General features: G+C 40.8%; 1 protein-coding gene across 1 annotated transcript in view; it reads right to left on the bottom strand.

The window, feature by feature from the left end:
- Positions 1–15,716, bottom strand: part of RGS17 (regulator of G protein signaling 17) — an 89,488-nt gene extending 73,772 nt beyond the window's left edge. Inside the window, exon 1 of the mRNA XM_055311115.1 lies at positions 15,587–15,716. The gene's annotated coding sequence lies outside the window, so the exon portion shown is untranslated. The remainder of the gene's footprint in view (positions 1–15,586) is intronic.
- Positions 15,717–25,506: the final 9,790 nt, after the last annotated feature.

A 25,506-nucleotide genomic window follows, 5' to 3' on the forward strand; every position in this document is an offset into this window, starting at 1 on the left:
CAGTTCACTATTCTGCCTTTGAATAAAAGAAAATCTTCCTTATTTCATTTTGTATTCAAAAGACTGCCTTCCCAAGGAGTTTGTGAAGTGTCAGATTTTTCTTTTTTACACTAATTTCTAGTTTTTAAACTTGCATTCTTACTCAGTTGAGACTATGATAACTTACTTTTGCTCATTACACAAAGGCAACACTTTCTAGGTTGGACATCCCTATGTGGAATGATTTAACAAATTATAATTAGGAAACTCTTTGTTTACTTGTCTTAACCAAACATTTCATCAATGGACTAGGTAATACAGTTAATATTATGATTAAAACTTCTCATTCAGCATACAAGGAAAATTAGATTGAGAATTTTTATTCTATCTTCTAAGCTGCAAACACCGTTTGTCATTTTGGATGCCTCCAGTAGACCCATTAGAGAAAACCCAATTTGTAATAGTTGTCCTGTGACATCTTTCTTCTGGCTATGAGTTAAAATATTAGTGATGAGGAGATGAAGGGAAAAAAGAACCCATTATTTCTGTGGACTCAGATAGTTTCAAGGTGCCTTTTGAGCTTATTATACTCTGTGTTTCTAAAATCCCTTGCCTGCCTATAACCTTGGGGAAATTCCACTACCTTGGAACTGCTAACTTCTCCCTGGAGTCTGGAGGCAAAGCTCAAAATAGGGCTAAATAATCAAAATTTTTTCCAAGCACCAGGCTGACCTTGAATGAATGAATGAATGAATGAATGAAAAAACAAATATTATATATTTGCTTATGTTTTGATACAGAAACATTTAAAAATTTTCAAGAATGAATAGAAGGAGTGCTCCAGAGAAGTCTATGGTATTTTCCCTGAAACTTCTCCATTGATAATTTTGCTTCTCACTGCCAACAAACTCTGTCCTCCCTACACCTAAAATAAATGTTTAAAGAAAGTCTTCCTTGGCTCTGCTCCCCACCTGAGGCTGCTGTTACCTCTCCTCAGTCGCCTACCACTCAGTCCCCTCCATACTTCTTTCAAACAACCTCAAGAGCTGCTTCCTGGGGCACCTGGGTGGCTCAAGCGGTTAAGGGTCTGCCTTGGCTCAGGTCATGATCCCAGAGTCCTGGGATCGAGTCTACCTCAGGCTTCCTGCCCCAGGGGAGTTGGCTTCTCCCTCTTCCTGCTTCCCCCCTTTTGTGCTGGCTCTGTCTCTGTCAAATAGATAAATAAAATCTTTTTTTTTTTTTAAAGCTGCTTCCTATTTCCTCTCCATTACTAAGGGTCTTCCCTCACCTGGCACCTCTGCTTTTCTATTTGTATGTCAGTGACTTGATTTACACTTGAGGCAATTTTGATGCATTCTTTTCTACCATACACATGCTGTGCCTTCCTCACCCATAGGTACGCACACCCATTGACACCAATAGGGGTTTTACTGTCAGGAGCGATCCTAAAAGGAATTGTACCTAATAGCTAATTGCCCTGAGAAAGAGTCCTACACCACATTATTTATGCTAAAATAGCATAAGATACTTCTGAAAGATACTTTTCAAGATGTAAATGGGTGATATTAAATAATCTTATCCAAAAAGAAATGAGAATTATGCCACAGTGGCGGGCCCTATTGATGCTCTTCGCCCCTTAGAAACCTGATCAATGAATATTCATGAACCTACTGTTCGTATTAGTGCCCTGGCTCCTTGTGAGTAGAAAGGAAAATGTACAGAGAATCTGTGCTCTTCTTTCAAACCTCAGTGTTCTTAAAATTCCCAGTACAAAATATGTCATTATCACAATCATCCTTCTCTTCTCAGCTACCATTTTAGGGAGCGCTTACCCTTCCCAGCAATAGCTCCGTTTAGCGAGAGCATGGAACTGGGCTCTTCCCCATCCACAAAACATTCATGCCTTCAACATACTGAGCACCTATTCTGTTCTTGGCATCGCTCAGTGTACTAGTTTACATTCTGCTGTATGGGAAAAGGGAGACTAATAATAATTTAAGAGAGCAGTAAACGCTATGAATTAAACAAAGCAGATTCCCGTTAGAGAGGAACAACATTAGGCAGGGAGTCCAGAGAAGATCTCTTTGAAGAGGTGACATCTGAACTGGAACTTGAATGATGAAAAGAATAGGGAGTTTAGGCAGAGGGAGTGGCAAATGCAGAGGACAGGAGGTTGTAAGGTGCGTCTTTCCCTCCCTCCCTCCCAGTCCCACTGTGCTCTCTCCCATCTAGCATACCTTCCTCTTTTTTTTTTTTAAGATTTTATTTATTTATTTATTCATGAGACACACAGAGAAAGAGAGGCAGAGACACTGGCAGAGGGAGAAGCAGGCTTCATGCAGGGAGCCTGATGTGGAACTGGATCCCAGGATCCCAGGATCACACCCTGGGCCAAAGGCAGGTGCTAACCCAGAGCCACCCAGGGATGCCCAGATACCTTCCTCTTTAATGCTGTCCTAAATGCTGATTTTTCAGACTCAGGAGTATTCAGATGCCCAGCTAGTCTTTCACGGACTTAATACCACACACTTGACCTTGCATGGTTTTAAAAAAGAAAGAGCAATTCAAAGCAAGCCTGTATCTTCAAGCAGAAACACTGTTGCCCTCACTGTCTAATATGTCACTTTACCTTATTTAAGAATCAATGGTGGGGGAGGGGGGGACACCTGGGTGGCTCAGTGGTTGAGCATCTGCCTTCTGCTCAGGGGGTAATCCTGGGATCCTGGGATCCTGTCCCGCATCAGGCTCCCTCAGCCTATGTCTCTGCCTCTCTCTGTGTGTCTCTCATGAATAAATAAATAAAACCTTAAAAAAAAAAGAATCAGTGGGATATACTCTGCAGGCAATTTAGTGCCAGGAAATAAAACTTCTTCTGAAAAACTATTTTCTTTCATTAAACAATGAGTTATAGGTAACCTGTCCTGCAACCCTTTCGTTTTGGCTACTGGAACCTCCCAAGTAAAGCCTACTGCTCCTGTTTTAAGAGCAGCCTTGTCTATGTTTTATGGTATGTGCACCCCTCCCCCCATTTATTTCTCTTTGTGCCCTCTTATCTCTATTTTGTTTCACTTTCATTGCCCTATGTGAAAGTGCTTTTATTTAAGCTGCTTCAGACCTTTCAGAAATAGATGATGTATAAATCATTAATCACAAGTGCCTTCTGGACAATCACAAGCAACTTCCTCATTGCAAAATCTCACGTGCTGCCTTGGTCCCAGGCTTACCCTCCCTGCTACTCAACATAACTCAGCTGCTCTTCCTTCATAAACCTGTCTCCCTTTCCCAATCTTTTGGGGAAGATTACTATAAATATAAATAGAGTTGGTTAAAACCAACTCCACTTCCTTGGTTTCACGGCATACTACAGTGTCTTCATTCTCCTTTTAACACTTTTTTTTCCATTCTGACCCATCTTATGTATGAATATGTGTGTGTGTGTTTGTGCATGCATGCGTGTGTGCGCTGATCTTAGTTTCCTTCTTTGCCCTCATGCACATTCAATGCAGATATACGTTAGGATTCTATTCCAAGCTTTCACTGCTCTCTACCCTTTTTTTCTTGGCAATCATCTACTACTGTCACTTCTAAGTAAAAGATTTTCAAACTGTACTTCTAGCCCCGGCATCTCTCCTGAGTTCACATTCCAAATTCCCTGGAACCATTTGAACCTCAGTCAGAATGAAGCCCTGCAGTTCTTTTACCAGCCCATTCCTTAAACCTCCTCTAAAACATCTTTGCCAAGTGTGTGTCCACCAAGCATTTGATAGCAAACTCACTTTGCCTTTCAAAGCAACCCATCTAACTAGCCCGTTTTGACTGTTAAAAAGTTATTTCCAATAGGATGGCAAAATCTATTTCTATGACACATGCCCATCAGTTCTAATGCAATTCTTTTTTTTAATATATTAATTTGTTTATTTGAGGGGTGGGGTGGGGGGAGTGGAGCAGAGGGACAGAATCTCAAGCAGATTCCCCACTGAGCACAGAGTTCAAAGTAGGGTTCAATGTCAGGTTGATGAGACCATGGCCTGAGCCGAAATCAAGAGTCAGTTGCTTAGCTGACTGAGCATCCCAGGCACCCCTAATGCCATTCCTAAGAGTAACATTAAGAGCTAGGACACACTGAATACCAAACATGTGCCAGGGCCACTCCACATATTGTCTCTTTACAACTCTTCCATGTGGTTTTATTATTCCCATTATAATATCACTGGGGCAATTTTTAATTAATCTACTTATTCACATGACTCTTCTCCAAATGGTGAAATACACGTATTCTCTAGGGGAACCACTCTATTCCAGGTTCAGGAAGTACAAATTCCTCGGATCACTTCTTCCATGATCTACTGGATTTTGTTAATTTCTGTGTTGCAAACCTTCAACCATGGTGTCCAGAAGGAAAGAAATTCAAAATAACATTCCAGCTGTGGTATGAATATGCATAACAGAACTGTCACCAGCTTCATTCTAGACACTGTTTGCCTTGGTTGACATAGCCTAAGGGCAGACCTGTTGCTTCCTACAGAATCAACTAGGCTTTTAACCAACAGCCTGCTCAGTCACTATCTGCTAGAACTCTGATACATACATCAAACTCTCAAACTGAACCAGCTTATTTCCTTCCTATCCTCTTCATCAGGTTTTCTTCATATCTCAGAGACACCTGTATTACCCAGAGACACAGGCTCAAGTCCTCCAGGCTGGCTTTGAGGTTCCTTTCACATCTTCTAAATCTCATCAGTAACTGAGTCCTGAGGCTCAGAGTTGAATATGTTCTCACAATGTCATCTTCCCACTGCCTTAGGTTGGACCTTTCTCTTTCCCAGTCCAGGCTCAGCTTCTCCCACCTGGACAGCTAAATTTGTGTTCCTATTTCCCTCTAGATCCTCTCTGTAGCATAGACCTGATGAAGACAGCTCTTACCTGCACAGTGCTGTGGTGCTCTGTGCCTGGCTTCTCACACCAATCTCCATGCCCACCAGGACCTGTCTTCTTTCTGGCCTTAATGACCTATGATTTCTTACATGTACTATATACCGGAAAACTGTGCCATAAAGTATTTTTCGAATGTTCCTAGTTCCGTACCTTTATTTACATTATCTTTGAGCCTGGAAGACCTTTGTTTGCCTGTCAAAATTCTATCTTTCAATAACTTGAGGAAATGTCACAACCTCTATGACAGTTTTGCCAGATCCTGGATCTAGCCATCAAAAATTAATCTAAAGTGCCTGAGTCCTCACAGCACTTTGTTTCTCTCCTAGAATAGAAAAACAATAGCAATTTACATACATATTTCTTTCTTCAACTGGTCTTTAGGCTCCTTACATCTTAGCTATGGCTTATTTAATTTTCCTATTATAGGCTACAGAGTAGGGCTCTAATTCATTGCGTTAATTACAAATAAAGAGCCAGGAAATAAAAAAGGTGAAATTGATGACTAGTTGAACCTAAAGAAAACTTGGCAAGCAAATGCAAACACTTGGAAAATCAGACCCAAAGAGGCCATATTTACAGTTGCAACAAAAGATCATTTCATTATTTCTGCCTGCCTTTGATTTCATTTTTCAATTGTGGGCTCTACCCTCAAGCACATGAACTCTTCCTTCTTCCCTGAGATCTAACCAGGCTAGAACTCCCAGGGCTAGGGGTCAGAGGCCAGGACACTAAATGCCAAAGTTGATTTTGGTTGTAACTAACAGCATCACTGAGTAACTACTTTCAGTGAGCCTACTAAGTCATAAATCCACATTCCCTTAAAAATAATCTCAATAAAATGAGCAAATAATCTTCTCCAAGTACACTTGTCACTCCCTCCACCCCTGCCCAAAATCTTAATAGTTTAGCCATTAAGCCACAGGACTGCCCACTGCTCAATAAAACAAATCTTAGCATGTGCATTTATTCATTGCTGGTATTTTATTTTATTTTATTTATTTTATTTTATTTTATTTTTCATTGCTGATATTTTAAATCAAAATGTAAATAAAGGTCTCTTTATATCATGAAAATACTGATTTTATGTAAAATGGACTTAGAAGTAGTTACATTTAAAAAGAAAAATTTGGAGATTTTTTAATAGATGGAAGTGAATTTTGGTATTGCCTACAAGAATGCTTAACTATTCAACATAACCTACATCAGGTCAAGAAAAGTGCTTCACATTTTTTCCTTCCTGGAATTAACATTTATTTAATGAAATTCTACATCATAAGACACCACTTGCATTACTCAGATGTTCAATGAATGAAATTACTGAATTAATGAAAAAAAATTACCTTCTTAAGATTAGGTCACATGAATTCACGAAATTGGAAGTGGTTACATAATATAGCAGGATTATATAATAATGTATTGAATGATATTATACTTTAAGAAATAATGAGTTTTTAGCTAATAGTTTTGTTTGCTGAGACCTGTCTTCCTCGTACTTGACTTTCCTTCTTATCTCATTGGTTTTTGCCCTTGTATTCTAAGATATGTGTCTTTTCCTCCTAAACACTTGGCTATGATTACACAGGCATCAGGTCAGTTGTTTCTTGCTATCAACCAATGAACAAAAAGGGGAAACACACACATACACTCCAACACTGTCACATAAAATTCCCTTTTCAAAATATTAAACTTTGAAGACAGTACCAATGTATAAGGATTCTCTCTTTGTTTTTAGCATTAAAAATGATAAATACATCCTTCAACTAAATCCAGCATTTGTGTAAATATAGGTGGGTCATTAGGCATTGGATTTACTAAAGATAATTTAGTCTAAAATATTTCTTCAACAGCAAAAACCCAGATTACTGGACATGAGCAAATTAAGAAAACATGGGCTCCAATAGCTCGAATCAAAATGGACAATATTATTTATCATAAACTAGCAGAGATATGAAAATCAGGCCAGTTTATTCCTGACCACCAGAAGAAAATAAAACAAAAGGACTGTTGTTTTCATTTCTTCTCCTGACAGATTTAATATTTTAGTTCTTGATACATTTTAAATCTCAGGCAAAAATTATGGAACTATCCTAAAAATTATATAAAATAACACCTGTTTTCTATAAAATGCTAGATATACAAAAAGAATTGCTACTCTTTTCGATTTATCTACCTAGAATAATACTTATATTACCAATTATACTAATAATACAAAGAGAGAAAACGGTAAGTCAAATGTCAAGTTTCACCCACACAGTAGGTAGAGAAAAGATAATACTCCACTTCACAATGGAATATTCAATACTCTAATTTACATTAGAGTATTTAATGCTCCAAAATACAGCATTCAGTTAGTCATAAGTCTGTAAGTTATCCAGGTCATTGTATTGCTGTATTGCATGTCTATGCCTTAATGCCCCCATAAAAGATAATTGGTTTTTCTTTTGTTTTTATGTAAGTCTTGATCATATTAAACTCATAGGGCACAGGAAAACGCTGCATGGTATGGTAGTGCTGAGTAGTAATAAATTGAGAAAGAAATAGGTTCAAAACTCAAATTATCACATATGGTTACTTATTAACAGCCTAGCTACAGGTTTAATGACAAGCAAGTTAAATTTAGTGGCTGAAATGAGGGTGTAGCTTATCTTCAAGTTCATTCATTCATAATGTCAATGTCTTTCATTATTATGTATAGGTAAATTAACTGTTCACATTTTTCTAGGGAGGATTTGAAGTCTTTCCCCTGATTTTATAAATAATATCAAGTCTTCCTAGAACAGGATACAACTAATTGCTAGGTTAAGAGATTACCCTAATGATTTCAACAAGTAGATGTTGAAGATGGTTTCCTTTCTCCAAAATCAAATGTAATTTTTTTCCTTAATCTGAAAAGAGTATTCTGGATTTCTGATCAATTTGCTACATTACAAAAAGATTGTTATCAAAGAAGAAATTAGAGTAGTATCAGGAGAAAATTTTATATTTTTATTGCACAGAAAGTGTGAATCCTAAGGAAGAGTAAGGGTGTCACTCTCTGATTTCATTCGCTCACCCTTCCCCCAACATTTTAATATACACTAAATTATATTTTAATGATCATGCAGGGTAAATTTTTTCAAGTGAGGCAGAAAGGGCATAGTATAAATGTATGTAGACTTTTTTTTTATTTTAATGAGTGAGAAACAGGAGTCGAGGTAGATTCACAAAAAGCATTAAGCCTCTAGTCTTTTGTTGTCTGGGTGTGGAGGTGGCTGTTAAATCATCCACCAGTGAGAGCCACTTCCTGCTTTCCCTTCTCCTTATCTAAGTCTCTGCTTAGTTGCTTTCATTTGGGGTAGAGACGTCTACACTTTGAGGTCAATCTGCCTAAAATTGCTGAATCCTAAGGAGATTCTTACTCATTACTTCCACCTTGTATTTAGTTATGACTTGCAAACAAGAATGATCAATGCTCACTAGATAGAAGCAAAATACTAATTGAAGAATTTTATATGTGAAGTCCTTGTAGAATGGGGCCATGTTTAATTAATTTTTGCATCCAAAAATCTTATCATAGAACCTGACGCGTAGTAGGTGCTCAAGAATATTTATGAATGAATGGATGTTTATTTAACTGGTTGGTTAAACAAGCTGGTCAGGAAAAGATAAGCCAGCAAACACACAGAGGACAACTTCAACATTAATAAAGACCCATAAGTGAAGACAAATACTGGCCAGAAATTAAAATCCCTTTAACGACTTACCATTTACATGATGCTTCTTGGATTAATTTAAATTATTTAACTCTAGTGCAGTAGCTAACACTTGCATAGTGATTGCCAGTATTTGAAGCATTTTTGCAGACATAATTTCATTTAATCCTTCCACATTTTGAGGTATACAGCATCAGGTCTTCAATTTTATAGATGATAATGCAAGGCTCAGCAAGCTTAAAGCTACAACTCCAGTTATTTGAATCCCAAATCTGGGCTCATTCTACAGAGTTACATTCTCTGGTTTAAAAAAGTCTCTTTCCACACAGTTTTCCAGAGTGGCTGCACCAGTTCACATTCCCACGAACAGTGCAAGAGGGTTCCCCTTTCTCCACATCCTCTCCAACATTTGTTGTTTTCCTGCCTTGTTAATTTTCCCCATTCTCACTGGTGTGAGGTGGTATCTCATTGTGGTTTTGATTTGTATTTCCCTGATGGCAAGTGATGCGGAGCGTTTTCTCATGTGCTTGTTGGCCATGTCTATGTCTTCCTTTGTGAAATTTCTGTTCATGTCTTTTGCCCATTTCATGATTGGATTGTTTGTTTCTTTGCTGTTGAGTTTAATAAGTTAGGAGAGACTTCTAACTCTGGGAAATGAACAAGGGGTGGTGGAAAGGGAGGTGGGCGGGGGGTGGGGTAATGGGCACTGAGGGAGGCACTTGATGGGATGAGCACTGGGTGTTACGCTATATGTTGGCAAATTGGACTCCAATAAAAAAATTATAGTAAAAAAATAAAATAAAATAAAATACAAAAGTCTCTTTTTTCTAAGGGTGATTTTCCACATGCTTTTTCACATCCTCTAAATTAAATCACAGATTACCACTTTTCATATAGCAGACTTTCAAATATTTGTTGATTTTGATTAACTGAAGCTTGAATAAGTGGAAGAAGTGAGAGAAACAGGGTGGAGACATGGGTTTGTCTTCCTAGAACTAAAACTGACTCATAAAATCTCTAGATTAGATAGTCTTTCATGCTACACCAAAAACAAGCCCCTGCCTTTCACAGAGACTAGAAGTAAATAGAGACAGTGTTATCAATTTTAACAAAAGGGTTTTCCCTGGATTTAACTCACTATACCACTGGGAAGACCTGAGATAATTGAAGAAATGAAATAAACACTTACCTGCTCATTTCATTATGTCATAATTTCCCTTGGGTTGTGTCTGTTTTATTGTAATGTCACGGCTCTTGAATTATAACCTTTGTATTTCAATAGACAATCAGCAGTACTACAAAAAGCCTGTGACCTAATACAAGGAAGTAAATATTTGCTTTGTGAACCACATTCATTGTCTATAATAAAATTACATTTATTGACACAGATTAAAAAAAAAACTCAAACACAAAGTTTAAGAAATTCAGAGATTTTAGATGTTTATTACTCAAGCTAGAATTTCAAGTCTGAATCGTTTATACAATTTAATGAAAAAGTCTGCACATCTAGTAAAGAGTACAGCAAGAATCAAATCCAGTTCTCTTTGAAACAAGATTTCCTGTTCCACCACAACTTCCTGCTTGTCCTAGTAGGGCCTCCCATTCATTATAAATTCCAAGTTCACTGATGCTAAATTACTGAGGTTTTACTATATTTGATAAACTGGAACCAGAGGTCATACAACAGTTTACCCTTTCTAAGTAGTTTCTTAACTAAGGGACTTTGCAGATTTTTCCAACTAAATACTCAAGCTTTGGAAACCAAATGTGTCAAAAGTTATAGAATTTAAAAAGTCAAAACTAGGAGCTTATAAGAATGCTGAATCATGTGAAACACTATAGATACAGAACTCATTAAGAGACTAGATTAGATTCTCACTTTTTAAATATTTAAATTTTACCTCCAGCTGAAAATCTGAGATAAGATTCCGATCTGATACTGTTTTATAATTCAATTTTAGTTGATTGCATTCTGCTGAGAAATTTCAATGAATGCCCTGCGGAGGACCTCCACCTACTTTTATATTTCTTTTTAAATTTCCTTTATCTCAGGAAAACCCAAAAGTTCTCTTACTTTAGGCAACTAACAGAAATATATAATCCATGAAAATCCAGGATCTAATCATGTAGTAAGGTATGACTGTGTGTGCACAGTACCTAAACAGAAAAACAGCAGACCCTAACTATTTAGTGACTCTAGGCTTCTAAAAGGGACAGGACACTTTGAAAAGCCCAGGTACAAAGGCAGGTGGCAGTACTTTAGGGACACCACAGCAGCCCTAATCCGTGGCTGATCCATCTCCAGACTTTGGTGATGTTTGCTCCACTCCAGCTGAGCTGGAATCTGGTTCAGCCACAATGATCTCTGTAGCCTCTGCCACATGCACTCTTTGTCACTAAGCATTTCCTTTCTCTGTTTACTCCTGCTATTTTTAAAAATTAACATTAGCACTTAAATAAATAAGAAAAATATAGCAGAATACCAATAGAAAAATGTGCAAAACACTTGAACAAGCCATCCTTAAAGACCAAAAAAAAAAAAAACTTTAAATAAAGGACATGTCAAAAAAAAGTTATCAGCATTATTAGTAACAAAAAATACCATTTTCACCTATCAAGTTAGGAAAGATTTTTCAAAAGATGATTATTACATGGGTAAGAACTAGAGGCTCTGCTAAACATCAAGCCTACACACAAAAAAAATGCTAAACAGATAGGTAGACAAAAGCCAGGCCTAAGGATGTATATCACTTAAAATAGTAAAATGTGGGAAAGAACATAAAAATCTAAAAATAAAACAATGACTACATAAATTAAGACATCCACACATTGAATTATTTTCCAATTACTAAATTGTATTAAAAATGTCAATTTTAAAAAATTTCTTGGGAAATATCAACAAAGAAAGGTTAATTTTTAAAAAAGCAAGTATGAGGTTCTACAATATGATTCTAATTCTTTAAAAAATAGTACACATTATGCATCATGGTAAACTACACTGTAACTTCAATGGCAATTCTTTAGGCATTGGGAAAATTATAAGCTCTCAGGTACATGCCAGGCACATGTTCAGCACATTATATACAATGTATTACATTTATGCTTACAAACATCTTGGGCCGTGGGTCTTTATCCCTGTTGAATATCTGAGGAAACTGAGACTCAGAACAGGTAAGTAACTTAACCATCGTGACAAAGCTCTTACATGGAAAAGCCAGGACATAAGCTAAGGTCAGCTTGACCCAAAGTTCCTATTCATCACATCCATGTCTGCCCACATAATTTTAATTTTCTGTTTCATATATATTTATGTGTTCTAGGGGATCTAAAATAAGCATATAGTACCATTATAATTTGAAAAAAATTAAGAATATAAATGTTATATTAAAAATTGCATATTCACAAAGTGACAATTCTAAAAATTGCTTCCTTCAAAGACCTAGGACCATGAACAGGATCTTTAGGATCTCAAACTAGTGTACCTGGTAATGAGCATGAGCACTCCTTTTAATAAATGTAATGCCAAAGGCTTTCATGAGCCATATGAATTCTGCAACATTCATTCATTTAAGAAAGATTTATTGAACACCTGCCTTTTGCGAGATACTGTGCTAGGTGTTGGCACAAAAGCAGGAGAACCAGTCTAAATGACTTTCTTTGGATATTAGGAAAGTCTTTGAGGGATAAGTGGAGAGGGAAAGAGAAAGGGAAAATAAGACTGTCAGTCTAACACTGAAAGTCCTGGCTACATACATGTAAGGAATTTTTTTAAGCTTTCCATAAAAACTTAAAATACTCCTGAGGATCCAGGACACCCCCCAGTAAATGTCCTACAATTTGAAGCCTCTATAATGCATTCATACTTTAATTGTACTAGTCAGATGAACGAAAATGCTTTTAAATATCACATGGTATTATTCTCCTCCACAGGCTGGCTATACATTTGCCTTCCTGGGTGGTACAATAATTTGATTTTTAAGTAAGCAGACCTGGACTCTCAGAAAAAGAGTTCTTAGCAGAAATGGAGTTGGATAGATTTACATCTCTCTTGGCTCCATACCTCTTTGCCCATATGCCCACCTTCCACTTCTCCAGAAAAGCCCATGTCTTTCAGCAAACTTCTATAGCAAAGGCCATTGTCTCTACAACTATAGATTAACAAGTAAATGCTTTCTTACATTTTAGCTTATGAGTCAACGAAATTTGTTTATAAATTTAGATTTAGATCATTTACTTTTATTTGGCATTTATAAGAAGATGAAATAAGTTAGGATACATATATTATAAATAAATATATATTTCTCCTTGTCTACAAAGCCCCAGGTCCTAGTTATAGGAAATGTTATGTTGTGGTTTATGGAAGATTTTATTTATTTATTCGCGAAAGACCCAGAGAGAGAGACAGAGACACAGGCAGAGAGAGAAGCAGGCTCCCTGTAGGGACTTGATCCCAGGACCCCAGAATCATGACCTGAGCAAAGGCAGATGTTCAACCACTGAGCCACCCAGATGCCCCTAAGGAATATTATTATTAAGAAAAAGGATCAGAAGTCCATATGGATGACAGTAATTTAGACTTTCAACACTGAGTTCAGATAAATTTGGACCCTGTAGGGAGATCCCTAAAAGCAAAGAGATACCTATTTGAGAAGGAAAAACTGGCATGCCTTAAAATTGAACAGGGACAACAAATTAACTCTCCTTGTTAATTCCCTTCCCTGGGGACTAAACACCAAGGAATCATTGAGAAACCAGAGCAAAAAAAGGTCCAAATTGGTACAACAGATACCTTATGTTGTTTGTAAATTAGGTGGTTTTCAGACTTCAAATTTAGGAGGGTGGATGACTGCCCATAGTTCTGAGATCAGGTGTCACTGCCATGGAGATTCATCCTATTTAATAAATGATACCATCCAATCTTCTCATAATAAATACTTGTTTTATCATCTCCAAAAATCATAAACTACCCTCCTATGGTTTCTCTAAATATAGTTTTTTAAGATTATAAAAATACTGAGTAAATCTACTCTCCCGTGAGTGTGCTAATTACTGTTTTAGTTCATGGTAACATAAGAAATGGCTTAATAACAGCAACTTAACTGGAGGAGGTCAAACTGCTCTCATTCATTTAAACTAATGAGCACAAATCACCTTTGCATTTGATATTAGCGCTATAATGCATATATGATGGATACCTGCTACTATTAACTCCCAAAGACTCTAGAAACAAATACAATTTAAAGCATTTCAGTTTTCAAAATTACCTAACACACATAGTTCTTAGGAGCTATGCGACCAGGAGGAAAACCTTATTTCCCACTACAACAGTAAAAAAAAAAAAAAAAAAAAACCCAAACTGTTTCTCATTTCTCCAATTCAATGGTTTCAGGAGGATTCATTACCCGGAAAACCGGTATGGATGAACGCCGGAAATGCAGATGACATCCAGTCTCAGAAATGTTTATTCTAAGTGGGAACCAAACTATAAGATTTCTCTCTGTGATTGATGATCGCCTTCCCATGATAGAAATAATCTCCCTGTAAAATAGTCTAAAAAAGAAAGAAAGGGGAAAAAAAAAAAAACAAACTATGGGAAGCTAGCAAAGTTCTCTAGACAAACCTGCCAGAGACTCTTTCACAGAGGGAGGCATTTATTGAAGAGTCAGGGAGGTTAGGGAAACTATGCCAGGAGCCAGGGGCGGTCTTCCCCGAGAGACCAGCAGTGTCCCAGGTGAGCGGTCCCGGTCCCGGGCTCGGGCTGGAGGCGGAGGGCGCAGGGCGGAGGGCGCAGGGCGCAGGGCGGGTCCGCGCGGCGGGCACCTTCCCGGCCGGGCGACCCGACCCCCTCGCCGCCCGCGGGACCCAGCGACTCCCGAGGCCGGCGCGGGGCTGCCCGGGACGCGCTGCCCACGGCCTCGGGATCGCGAGGAGCATCTCCCCGCCCGCGGCTCCCGAGGCCGGCGCTGTCCCTCCGCCATCCTCCAGTCCTCCGACATTTTTCCCCGAGACAGGGAGGTAGGGAGAAGAGGAAACGACGGAGCGTCTGCAGCCAGACGGTGCCGCAGCACCAGGCGAGGCGAGGCGAGGCGAGGAGGAAGGAGGCTGGCGAGGGGGCAGCTATTAAACTGTGCTTCCATCGACGATGGAGAGAGTCCTCAGCCCCGGCAGGGGAAGTCTCGGGTACACCCACCAGGGCAGCGGCTAAGGGGGGTGGTGGGCGTTCCTCCTCCGGGCCCCCCGAAGCCCAGCACACAAGAACTCCCTTTCCTACGACTAACGGGAGGGGAGGAACAAAAGAGACCCCCACGCCCTGCACACACACACACACACACACACACATACACGCGCGCGCGCGCGCGCACCCAGCTCACCGACGCTCTGGGTATGCATTTTTGCAATCCCTTCGGCTTCCACCTTCCCCACCTGGTTGATGCATCTACCCAAAGGTAAAGAAAGAAAGAAAGAAAAAAACAAAACAAAACAAAACCCCCAGCACCCCGAGGTGATCGGTCCGTGGGGCACCGCTGATGTCACATTCGGTTTTCTAACAAACCACCACGAAAACCCGGCCGGACCGCGCGCCCCCGCGGGGTCCCCGCCGCCCCCGGCCGAGCCGCCGAGCCGCCGAGCCGCCGAGCCGCCGAGCCGCCGAGCCGCCGCGCCGCCGCGCCGCACGCCCGACCGCGGGCTCCCGGGGCGGGCGCCGCGCTCCCCCGGCCCCTCGGCCGCAGCTGGAGGGCGGCGAGCGGCCCGCGCGGCGGCAGCGACGCGGGATCCAACTTCCCGAAGCGGCGGCGCGGCCCCCGCGCCCTCCCGCCGCGCCCGCAGCCTCGGCGCCGGGGCTCCGGCGGGGCACTCTCCGCCCCCTCTCTCCTTCGCCGCCCCCAGCCACCACCTTTTAAGAATTCATCCGTCGGGGCCGAGCAGACATTTTGATGTCACTCACTTAGCACCGCTCGGTTCCAGCGGCAGCACCTTACCCCGTCGCCTGGAGGTGTGGGCAGCGCACCGAGGGGTCCGGGGGCGCGAGGCTGGGCTGCTCGGTCCTCTAGCGGAGCCGGTTCGCTGCCATCCGCCCAACTTCAGCACCCAGCGGGCGAGGAGAGAGGGAGCGAGGCGAGGATGGAGGGGAGAGGGGAAGGGGAGGAGGGAGGGTGGGCGGGGAGCGAGCGGGAGCCGCTCGGCAGCGCGCATGCGCCCCGCGGGCGGGCGCAGCCCCTCGCCCGGCTCGGCCCGCGGGGCCGCTTCTCCTCCCCGCGCGCGGCCGCGTGAGTCACGGCCCCGCCCCCCGCGCCCCCCCCCCGGCGGCCCGGCCCCCGCGCGCTCGGCTCGGCGGGGCGCCCTCGGGGCGGGGGGCTGGGGGGCGCGGGGTGCTCGGCGGGAGCCTCGGGGCCCGGGGAGCTTCTTGCGCGGGGAGGCTCCGGCGCCTGGGCTCCTCCCCCCCACGTTCGCCCGCAGCCCGCGCGCGGTGTTTTCTCGTGCGCTTCTGGAGCCCGCTGGAAACCAGGCGCTGGGCTTTAAGCCGGGGGGGGGGGGGTAAAAAAAAAAAAAAAGCTGCAGCAGCGGGGTCCCAGGGAAGCAGTCCCCGCGTGGGGCTTCAGGAAAGAGTGGAGTTAAGCAAGTTTTGCACACCCAAGGAGTCCACCCTGTGAAGAGTTCTTTACTGACGTCCTCACCCAAAAATCTGACCCTTTTCCCCCGTAAGAATGATTTCAGATCTGGTCTGGAGGGGTGGGGGGGTGGGGGCATATGTTCTGTCCCAGGGGTCTGGACCGCGGCCGCCCGAGTTTGGAGGGAGAGAGAGGAGCCGATGACAAGGCAAGAGTCGCGAATTAACTCACGGAGGCGTTGATGCTATAGGGGCCTGGAGCATCCTCTGGGGACAGCTCGGGAGCTCTCGGGTCTGATAATTGTTCCATTCGCAAGCGGAACCCAGCTTCGTAGTGAAGAAGCTTTCGGATGCTTAATGCGTCGTGAGCGCTAGATTGCATCTCCGATGATTAAATTTGAAGTGTTTGTGAGGGCGAATTAGGGAAGCGGGCGTCTCTCCTCAGATGTGACATCTGTGGGAAGAGGAGTGAGTTCCTGGCTGGAATGATTAGGCTTTTTTTTCTTATACCTACTTAAAACTGTTTATTCGTAAATACATAACGATTTCCCATGGCTTGTATGCGCCCCTGCATTCAAACGGTGTTATTCTTATTTCAGGCTCCCTTACTGAACACCCTCCTGGCCTCCCCCGCCCCCCTCTATCTAAGTGGGTTAAATATACGTCTTAGGGTTTGCTCCAGGCCTCCTTTCTCCGGCTACATCATGGCTTTAAGCACTAGTGCTCTTCAAAGTGTATCTCCTGGACCGGCATTGATGTCTGTGAATTGTTCCTTGCTAGTCTCTAATGAGAGAAAAGTACAGAAATGGAGAGTAACATTTAGAAACTTTCATGGCATGCCTTGGCATCCAAGCACAGTAGTCAGTTGTGCTTTGGAAGCCTTCTTTTATTTGCAATGAATTTTTGTTGGATTTTTGCAGTAGTATTGGTCCATGATGCAAAAAAATATTTTTTTTTAAAAAAAGTGGGTTTTTTTCAAAATTAAAATTGAAAAAAAAAAAAGTTTTATGGTTTGGGTAGCCCCAAACCCTGTATCACTCCCAGACTTATATCTTTGGTCCTGGTCTGATAGAATGCTTTTATGGTGTTTCAACTACTTTTATGGCTCCATTTGAGGAATAATTATACTAGTAAATATTTATTGAACCATTACTGTGTGTTAGGTTCCGATCTAAATGTTTTACATACATATGTTTCTTATTTTCTCTACAAGGTAGAGGCTATTCTTATGTTTCACAGACATCTCAGAAGCAGAACTCTAGATATCCACCCCCTCCAAACCTGTTCCTTTTCAAATTGTTCCACTCAGTTACTGTAGTCAAAATTTAGAAGCTATCTTTGTTTTGTCTCTCTCTCTCTCTTTTTTTTTTCACCTCACATCTAATTAATTAGCAAGTCACCTTGTCTCAACCTCCAACACATATCTCCAGTTCATCCACATCTCTCCCTCTGCATTGTGATAACCATAGTCCAAGCTTCTATCATCTCTCACAGGAACTACCTACAAAAGGCAGCAGTTAGTCTCTCTTCCACAACCCCAAAACAACACATTCTCTAAACAACATCTGAGTGATCTTTTAAAAACATAATCACATCAATTGAGGCGCCTAGGTGGCTCAGTTGTTAGATGTCAGACTCTTGATTTCAGCTCAGGTCTCCATCTCAGGGGTCATGAGTTCAAGCCCTGCGTTGGGCTCCTTACTGAGCATGGAGCCAATTTAAAAAAGAAATTTAAAAACATAGTCACATCATGTCATGCTGCTGCTTAAAAATCTCGAATGAGTTTTCACTGTACTTTAAATACGACCTCTAATCCTTACCACTGCCAAGAAGGTTCTGTGTAACCTTGTCCTAGATTACTTCTCTTACACCATGCTCCTGTAGACCATAGCTATGTGTAGTGTACCTGTTTCTTTTACTTTCTTGAATAAGTCTGACTTATAGTACTTGCTGTCCTTTCTCCCCTTAGTCCTCTGCCCCCAGATCTTTAGAGTAGGTTAAACCTTAATATCCTAAAGGTCTCTGTTAATGTATCACCAACTCAGGCTTTACCTAACCACTCAGCGTAATCTTCCCCAGAGTTCTTCTCTCTTGGGTTCCCTTGCTTTATTTTCTTTCAAATACTTTTCACTATCTGAGTTGGCTTGTATTTGTTTACTTGTTTATTTTTGTATAAAGATTTTATTTATTTATTCATGAGAGACACAGAAAGAGAGTCAGAGACACAGGCAGAGGGAGGAGAAGCAGACTCCATGCAAGGAGCCCAATGTGGGACTCGATCCTGGGAATCCGGGATCAGGCCCTGAGCCAAAGGCAGACGCTCAACCGCTGAGCCACCCAGGCGTCCCGGTTTACTTGTTTATTATCTCCTTCTCCTCCTCTAGAATAAAGTATCTCAAGAGTTTTGCCTGCACTTTTCACTGTTTTATCTCCAGTGCTCAGAACAAGATTTGGCACACTGTATATACTCAGGATTTAGCGGATGAATTCATGATTGAGTGAATAAATAACACACTTAGCAAAAGCATTCCTCATTTCTTTTTTCTGGTGCTTCTTCTTGGATCCTCATTGCTGCCTATCAGAATCTGTTGTTTCCCAGAAGACCGCAGATAGACTACATCGTTTCTGCTGCCCACTCTATCAAAGATGGCTCCTTGCAATGTCACACATTTAAACTAGATGCCAGAGTCCTGTTCTTAGAACCAACTTTATGACAAGCATCATCAACAAGAAAAGAGATCTTTTACTTCCATGGGCTTCTCTAAAATATAATAATGGCTGTCTGGGCAACATTTTGCACCTGTAACAACTTGGATATTCTGTCCATAATTTACTTGCTGAAGTCAAATGCAACTTCTTGGTGACTTTCATAGGTATAATTTGTAGTGAAATCCTTTATGCATTATTAATTAGAATGCTCAATGACAGTGTTGTAGGAACTGGATATGTTGCCTTCGCTCTGAGTGTTGAAGAGATGGGTGCAAGTAACCACAGCTTTAATGACCTTCACCTCATAGAGTTTGATCACTTGCAATCTATGTGAACATCTGGGTCGCAGGAAATATTTGCAACAGCAATGCATTAAACAATGACTCGGTGAAAAAATCCATTCAATAAACTTTATTAATGTCTGCCATATGCCTGGTATTAAGTCTTCAAATTTTTTGCAAAAACTGTAAATGTTATATAAAATTATTATATATGAGTCAGAAATGGATTTCGGTTCATTATAGCCATGGAGATGCCTTCTCTTTGTACAGAATTTAAGAGCTCCTTGGGCTTATCGTTATCAAGCAGCTGTGTGGTAACTATGAAAAGAAGTGTTTGATCATGATCATTTCCATACCATTATGGATGCATTTTTCAAGTAGAATCTGGATACAGCAGCAGATTTTGGTATAATGACTTCATAGTAAGGCAGACAGGAGATCTGCAAGCAAAATATTTGCAGACAGAAAATATTGGAAAAGGACAGAGCATCAAATGTTTACAGTACATTTACTCATAATTAGGGGTCTTTTTCATCTTTAGGACACCTGAAATCTACCTCAGTGAGTTTGGTAACATTGGACAGTTATTTCAGGAAGAAATTATGTGGCATCTTTACATTTCATTGTCTCTTTTCCAACATGTTCATTTATTTAAAAGCAATGGTTTTACCTTTGAAAAGCAGAGGGAAAAGGAAGAAATTTTCTTCAATCTAGGAAACCCTGACTGCTCTGTCTAGGCAAACTTCATCAGAGTAGAGCCAGAAAGACAGTTAAAATGTGACTGCTTAGACATGCTTTTTTCTTTAGTTTTGGTAAACAGAGCTTACCATGTTTCTTCAATTGGTTTCAATCAAGCCTTAGAGACACATTCTTCTCAGAAAACTTTTTAGATGGAAACAGTCTGATTCCCAGATATATAAAATGAGATATAATTAGAGTTTCACATTTTACATGTACATTTTTATAAATCATGAGTTATTAATGTTTCTTTAACTTATCAGCATCAAACTTAAAAGGCTTAATATTATTCTGATAGAATGGCATTAGTGCTTTATACCTCAACATAATTGAATGAAGTCCATGGAAACAGATATAAAGACCTTCATGTGATTTTTATCAGTTAATGCTCAATTTTGTACATCATAAATTCCTGCAGTGGTTTGATAAAATAAACTTGAGTCTCAGTCACCCAAGTACTTTATAAAAGTGCTCACTTGATGGGCCCCACATATTCACGTTCTCTTTGGTTCAACAGATCTCTCATATGGTGTTGAACAACAGTACTCTGCTTCTCCATGGAAAATAGCAAAATGTTTATATCAACTAGAAAACATGATGATATTCAATTATTACAGTCAGATTCTTTGTGAATGGAGAAAGATTTCAGAGTTTAGTGGTCTACGTTATATTATCTTGAGATTTTGGGAAGATTCTAAGTGGTAGTAGCTGGATTGTAGAGCAGGCTTTGACTTTGTCAGAACTTCCTCCAGTGTTTGATGGAAGGAAGGTGGGGAAGGTTGATTTTGCAGTAGTTTCTCACATCTTTACTATGTTTTGATTGATGCAAATTCAGAGATGCATAAAATTAATGAATGTCTTCATGTATGTGTGTACTGTGTACATGACCTACAAGAGCCCAGGTAACTAATTTCTGAGTCTCATATTGCAACATACTTAAGTTGCAAATCAGAAAATCTATATTCACATTGCCAAAGCTTTGCTAAAGGCTCTGTGGTTTCTTGATTTCCTGTGAACTAGTTTCACAGTGTGACAATGTTAAAGTAGTATATGAAAATCTTTCGTAGTCTCACCTAAGTCTTCACATTTGAATTTTAGTGGAATTTACTTAATACTGTGAATGATTGCCCATCCAGTCTCATCTGTCCATTAATTCAGTCACCCACTCACTCAAAGAGCAGTTAGGGAGTGTCTGTCCTGGCATCATCGTGGGAAATAGAAATACCATGGAAAATAACGTTCATATCCTTGACATGAGTTTATAATCAAAGTGAGATAGGCTCTACATACATGAAGTAACCAGAAGAAATCAATGAGAACACTTGAGATAATGTGGTATTATTTTTTCTTTCCAGGAGGTAGGGCAGAGAATGATGAAAAAGGAAATTGCATGTTTTATAATCAGAACTCTCAACTGCACAGCACAGAAATTGCGAATGGTCAAAGTGGCCCATTGAAGTACACACTGGGAACTTTCTTTGTATTCCATGGAGCTAGTTTTGAATGGCTTTGCAGATTTGTTATAAGAATTCAAAGAAGGAGGGATTTAAAATATAATATTCAAATAGGAAGTTGCTTGTTAAGTTCTAAGTTGCAGCCATTTAGAAATTATTCAGCACCTTCAGTATGCAAAGCATTGTGCAGGCCTCTGGGAAGATTGCAAGGTGAGTCATAAAGAACACAGTAGTGAGTAGTATAGAGTCTAGAGATCACTCTCAGCTCATCGCTTATAGCTGACTGTGGCCCTTGGGGAGCCCTGCAAAGAATGGGAACTATTTGCATATGTTGAGATGCGTGGAGGGGCATTTGGGTTGGAAATCACAATGTGGTATCATGATTTTGTATTGGTTCAGAATAACAGGATATGCATGGGAAAACTTGATAAGTATAGCTTAGTGATTTAATAAAGTTACTGAATTTTAAATGTAAACTGAGGCGACATCCAGGGGTGGGGGTGGGGAGTAAAGTCTCTAGTATTGCAAATTGATTTCACCTCCATACCAAGTCTAATCACTTACTACTACTGTGTTGCACAGGATTCTGAAGCCAAATCTGATATTTTTTTTTTTTAATTTTTATTTATCTATGATAGTCACAGAGAGAGAAAGAGAGAGAGGCAGAGACACAGGCAGAGGGAGAAGCAGGCTCCATGCACCGGGAGCCCGACGTGGGATTCGATCCCTGGTCTCCAGGATCGCGCCCTGGGCCAAAGGCAGGCGCCAAACCGCTGCGCCACCCAGGGATCCCCCAAATCTGATATTAAACATGAAAGATGATTGTGATTATTAACAATGTCTGATAATGCTGTTGGTACATTTGTCTAGTATTTAAAATCACTATTTTAGTTAATAGGGAGTCAAATGATTTTGAAAAAGGGGAATTGTATATATTCAGGACAATAGTTCTTGAGAAGCTCTCAAACTGTTACTTTTTTCTCCAAAATTGGTATTCTGAGAACAATGACTTCACTTGGTAAATAAGTTGGGGTAATAGAAATTGATCTATAAATTTCTTTCTTGGGATTTGATAAATACACTGCCATATGAAAGGCTCCTTGATTACAAAAAGGCAAAATGGCTACTAAACACATGAGAAGATTCTCTTTCACACACACATTATTTACACTCATGCACACATATATTTGGTATCAATCTCAATTTTATTGATTCTGTGATCTAAAATTTAAATAAAGTTAACTTTAGTTTTAGTTCTAGTTAGTCATAAAGTCATAAACAGAATCTTCCTCAAACATAAGTGTATCTAACTTCTATTTTTTTACCATTCATTTGGGCAACATATACTGGACATCTATTATGTGGCTATGTGGCAGGTACTGTTCCTGGTACTGGAGATCCAGCAAGAAAGAAAATGAAAAAAAATTGCTACCCATTTGGGACCTATATTATAGTGATGGAGACAAAAATCAAGGTATATATAGTAAATTAGATGATTTTAAGATCTAAGGGAAAAAACTAAGTCAGGAAAAGGGGAGAGTATGTGTGCTTGTGAGTTGCAAAGGGTCCTGAAAATATACATGTGGAAGGAAAGAAGGCCTCACCAAGAAGGTATATTTGAGTCAATATGTGGGGGTTGAGCCCTGTGTTGGGCTCCCCACTCAGTGGGGAATCTGCTTGTCACTCTCCCTCTGCCCTGGCCCCTGCTCATGCTGTCTCTCTCTCAGATAAATATGTGAAGGAAACAAGAGATTAAGTTAGTGGCTTTCTGGAGACAGAATATTCCAGCAGAGGAAAGAGCTACTGCAAAGGCCCTTAGGTGAGAGTATGTCAATCATAGTCCCGGGACAGCAGTGGACAAATGGAGGGAGTTGTAAGAGATGGTGTGAGAGAGAGAAAAGAAGGTAATCCTGCACTGCTTTGTAGCTCAGCATGTTGGCATGTTCACTGGGTGAATTAGAAAGCCATTGGAAGGTTTCTAATGGAGTGTCTATGCAAGAAGCTACAGCCTTCAAGAAGATTACATGCAATGTGTATATAACATAACCTTATAAAGAGCTGCTAAAGATCAATAAGAAAAAGACAACAACCAGGTAAGAAATGGAGCAAAATGAGAAGCGCATCTCTCTGACTCCTAGGCTGAGGATATAGGGGAAGGGGATGGACCAGAAGCCAGGAGTGCTCTTGGGCTGGTATTACAGTCAAGCTGGAGGAGGAATGGTGGAGGTAAGGGCTGGAATCACAGCTCTGGGAATATCAAGCAGAAGGAAAACACTCAATACGTTTTCAAAGTCGAGTTTACAGGATTTGTTGACTGTTTGGATGTGTGGTATAAAAGAATCTAAGAAATCAAGGATGACTCCATTGGTTTTGGCCTGATCACAGAAACGTTCCTTTAATAACGACGTGTTTGACTTCCTGTTTCCAGAGCCCTCCTATCCCCACAGCTGAGACCAATAAATTAATATAAACAGACTTAACCAACAGTCTTGGCAGGACCTCTTGGTCCAAAAAACAAGAGGGATTCCAAAAAGGGGCAGTGCAGAGGCATCTATCAGTCTCTTATGCTGGTGCAGCTCTGACTTTGAATCCTGAACCTGTGCTTCAGATCTTGTCTTTTGCTGTGTCCCTTTGGCCTCTGAATGCCCACTTCTGTCATCTGGGATAGGAATGTCACTCTTTACTCAGATACTTAAGTGCAATGAGGTTCTGCTCTAGTACCTCACCACCAGATACCTGCTTCCCAAATCCTCGATGCCAACCACCTGCCCGTCTGGTTTTCCATCTGTTTCCTGTTGCCAAATCCACTGCCACAGAGCTCTGCCTGGATGCCAGGACATCTGCCTGTTGCCTTGGGTTGGACCTCTCTAATGCTAACAACTTGCCCTGCCAGCCTGGACCTTTGCCTGTTACCTGCTGTCATCATCCCCTAGAGCTCTGTGGCTTTTTCTGTGTGTTCAGTTCTTTCCAGTTCTTAAGATAATTCATTCATTTAAGGATTCACTCATTCATACCTGCATTAATGCATTCAAATGAACATTTACTGAGTGCTAATTTTGAGTCATCTATCTGAGACTGTAGATGAAAGGTGAATAATGTGTAGGCTCTATTCTCTATGTCCTAGAGAAGCTCCTAGAATCTAGAAGGACATGAGCTAATGAGGGAGACAGACACGTAAGCAATATTTACAGTGAATTGTGATAATTGCTCTCAATCTCTAATCATCTTTTAAAAATTGAGACATTTTACGGCTACACAAAAAGCATGGTACAGTGTTTTACAGCATGGAATTGGAATTAATCTGATCAAGGCTAGAGTTTCAGCTCTCCCACTCAGTAGCTGAGTGACACTGGCAAGTTAATTTACCTCTTTACTTCAGTTTCTTCGTCTTTGAAATGGGAATAATAACTAGATGCCTTATAGGGTTGTTGTGAGAATTACATAAGATATTCATCTAAAGTGCTTTATCATTGCTGCTGACACATACCAAAGCATAATGTTTTAGCACATCTTCATTTTCTTCTTCCTCCTCCTTCCTCCCTGGCAGTCTAAGTGGGTGCGACAGGAATACAGAAGAATTGTTGTCATGAGGGGGAACTTCTCTGATCCCAGGGGCCTGGGTCAGGAGTCCAGGGCTCTCAGAGTGCCCTGTACAGATTTGAGTCATAACGTTCTTTAGGAATTGCCTATGTATTGGATCATCTCCCTCATAAGACTTGCCTCTTGCGGGCAGGTACTTTGCTTGCTCACACCGTGGCCCCAGCATCATACACAGTGCCATGTAGGAAAAAGTGCCCAATAAATATATATATATATATATAAAGGGGGGATCCCTGGGTGGCGCAGCGGTTTGGCGCCTGTCTTTGGCCCGGGGCGCGATCCTGGAGACCCGGGATCGAGTCCCACATCGGGCTCCCGGTGCATGGGGCCTGCTTCTCCCTCTGCCTGTGTCTCTGCCTCTCTCTCTCTCTCTCTCTCTCTCTCTCTCTCTCTCTGTGACTATCATACGTAAATAAAAAAAAATTTTTTTTAAAAAAAGAATGACAAGGTTTCCCAGTGGTGATGGTGGTGCCTATTAAATTAAATTTGAAAGGAGGAATTCATCACAT

Source organism: Nyctereutes procyonoides, unplaced genomic scaffold (genome assembly GCF_905146905.1).
Source record: "Nyctereutes procyonoides isolate TBG_1078 unplaced genomic scaffold, NYPRO_anot_genome, whole genome shotgun sequence".
Taxonomy (NCBI): domain Eukaryota; kingdom Metazoa; phylum Chordata; class Mammalia; order Carnivora; family Canidae; genus Nyctereutes; species Nyctereutes procyonoides.